A 2980-nucleotide genomic window follows, 5' to 3' on the forward strand; every position below is an offset into this window, starting at 1 on the left:
AAATAGGAATTATTTATTTAATAAGAGTTAATTTATTTCGTTAGATAAAAATTATATTTAACTTAGGGGGGTGTTAGTGTTAGGGTTAGACTTAGCTTTAGGGGTTAATCAATTTATTAGAATAGCGGTGAGCTCCGGTCGGCAGATTAGGGGTTAATAATTGAAGGTAGGTGTCGGCGATGTTAGGGAGGGCAGATTAGGGGTTAATACTATTTATGATAGGGTTAGTGAGGCGGATTAGGGGTTAATAACTTTATTATAGTAGCGCTCAGGTCCGCTCGGCAGATTAGGGGTTAATAAGTGTAGGTAGGTGTCGGCGACGTTGTGGGGGGCAGATTAGGGGTTAATAAATATAACATAGGGGTCGGCGATGTTAGGGGTAGCAGATTAGGGGTACATAGGGATAACGTAGGTGGCGGCGATTTGCGGTCGGAAGATTAGGGGTTAATTATTTTAAGTAGCTTGCGGCGACGTTGTGGGGGGCAAGTTAGGGGTTAATAGATATAATACAGGGGTCGGCGGTGTTAGGGGCAGCAGATTAGGGGTACATAAGTATAACGTAGGTGGCGGTCGGCAGATTAGGGGTTAAAATTTTTAATCGAGTGGCGGCGATGTGGGGGGACCTCGGTTTAGGGGTACATAGGTAGTTTATGGGTGTTAGTGTACTTTAGGGTACAGTAGTTAAGAGCTTTATAAACCGGCGTTAGCCAGAAAGCTCTTAACTCCTGCTATTTTCAGGCGGCTGGAATCTTGTCGTTAGAGCTCTAACGCTCACTGCAGAAACGACTCTAAATACCGGCGTTAGGAAGATCCCATTGAAAAGATAGGCTACGCAAATGGCGTAGGGGGATCTGCGGTATGGAAAAGTCGCGGCTGTAAAGTGAGCGTTAGACCCTTTAATCACTGACTCCAAATACCAGCGGGCGGCCAAAACCAGCGTTAGGAGCCTCTAACGCTGGTTTTGACGGCTACCGCCGAACTCTAAATCTAGCCGATAGAGAGCCTACTGTGTTTACTTGCTGCCCTCCCTAGTCTATGAGCCACGACTCATATGTGTTTAACCTTTTTTTAATTCCCCCCCCCAAAAAATAATTTCAATCATTTTTCTAGTGTAATCTAATAGTATTTTCTATCAGGCGTGTGTGTATCCGACATACATAGCCTACTGTTTTTAATAGCTGCCCTTCCAAGGCTATCAGCCACGACTCATATGTATGTGCTTAACCTTTTTCTTAAAATTTCAAAAAAAAAGTCTTTAAATCATTATGCTAGTGTAATCTAATTGTATTTTCTATCAGGCCTGTGTCTAACTGTCTATCTGACTTACACAGCATACTGTTGTTATAATTGCTGCCCTACGTAGCAGCCAGCCAGTGCGACCACTCATAGAGTCATATGTGCATTGCACTTCTTAACATAATTTTAATATTAAAATCTAAAATTTTAAAATATTTTGCTAGTGTAATGTAACTTAATTTTCTATCAGTCCTGTGTTTTTGTCACTTACACAGCATACTGTGTTAAATTACTGCCCTACCTACCATCCACGACTCATATCTGCCAGCCTGTCTGCCAGGCCCAAGTAGCCAATTAGTGGCACCAATCACAATTCTTGTAACAGTAATAAAAAAAAAAAAACATAATTTTTTGGACTGCAAATATTCAGTCTCCTAAGGCCATTGAATTTCATTTACCTCCTGCCTGCCACTGCCAGCCTTTTGTGCCAGGCCGTCTAGCCAACTATTTACACCAATCATAATTGTTGTCACAGTCAGACAGTATAGTTATTAATTTAAATAAAAAATTTTTTAGTGTTGATCTTAACCCTCAGTTTGCTCGTGCCTTTGAATTGCACTTTTCTACAGCCTTCCAAGCCTGTGTGCCAGGCCTACTTAAAAAATATTTACACCAATCATATTTGTTGTGACAGTATTCTAATAATTAAAAATTAAAAATGTTGGTAATAGTTGCTGTGATTTGAATCGTCAGTTTGCTGGTGCCATTGAAACGCACTTTCCTCCTGCCTTGCAGCCTGCTGTGAGCCAGGCCCCCACCTAGCCAATTGTTGTCAGCAATCATATTTCTGTTAACAGTATTGCAAAAATTGTCAATCATAACTGTTTAGACTGTCAGTAATCAGTCTCCTAGTGTCCTTGAATTGCATCTCCCTCCTGCCTGCCATCCTTTTGTGCCAGGCCGTCTTGCCAACTATTTACACCAATCCAAATTTTTTGTCACAGTATAGTTACTAATTTAAATTAAAAAAATCTTTATTGTTGATGATCTTAACCCTCAGTTTGCTCGTGCCTTTGAATTGCACTTTTCTACAGCCTTCCAAGCCTGTGTGCCAGGCCTACTTAAAAAATATTTACACCAATCATATTTGTTGTGACAGTATTCTAATAATTAAAAATTAAAATTTTTGTTAATAGTTGCTGTGATTTGAATTGTCAGTTTGCTGGTGCCAATGAAACGCACTTTCCTCCTGCCTTGCAGCCTGCTGTGAGCCAGGCCCCCACCTAGCCAATTGTTGCCAGCAATCATATTTCTGTTAACAGTATTGCAAAAATTGTCAATCATCACTGTTTAGACTGTCAGTAATCAGTCTCCTAGTGTCCTTGAATTGCATCTCCCTCCTGCCTGCCATCCTTTTGTGCCAGGCCGTCTTGCCAACTATTTACACCAATCCTAATTTTTTGTCACAGTATAGTTACTAATTATAATTAAAAAAATCTTTATTGTTGATGATCTTAACCCTCAGTTTGCTCGTGCCTTTGAATTCAGTTTTCTACAGCCTTCCAAGCCTGTGTGCCAGGCCTACTTAAAAAATATTTACACCAATCATATTTGTTGTGACAGTATTCTAATAATTAAAAATTAAAATTTTTGGTAATAGTTGCTGTGATTTGAATTGTCAGTTTGCTGGTGCCATTGAAACGCACTTTCCTCCTGCCTTGCAGCCTGCTGTGAGCCAGGCCCC

This window comes from Bombina bombina, chromosome 4 (assembly GCF_027579735.1).
Source record: "Bombina bombina isolate aBomBom1 chromosome 4, aBomBom1.pri, whole genome shotgun sequence".
NCBI classification, from domain to species: Eukaryota; Metazoa; Chordata; class Amphibia; order Anura; family Bombinatoridae; genus Bombina; species Bombina bombina.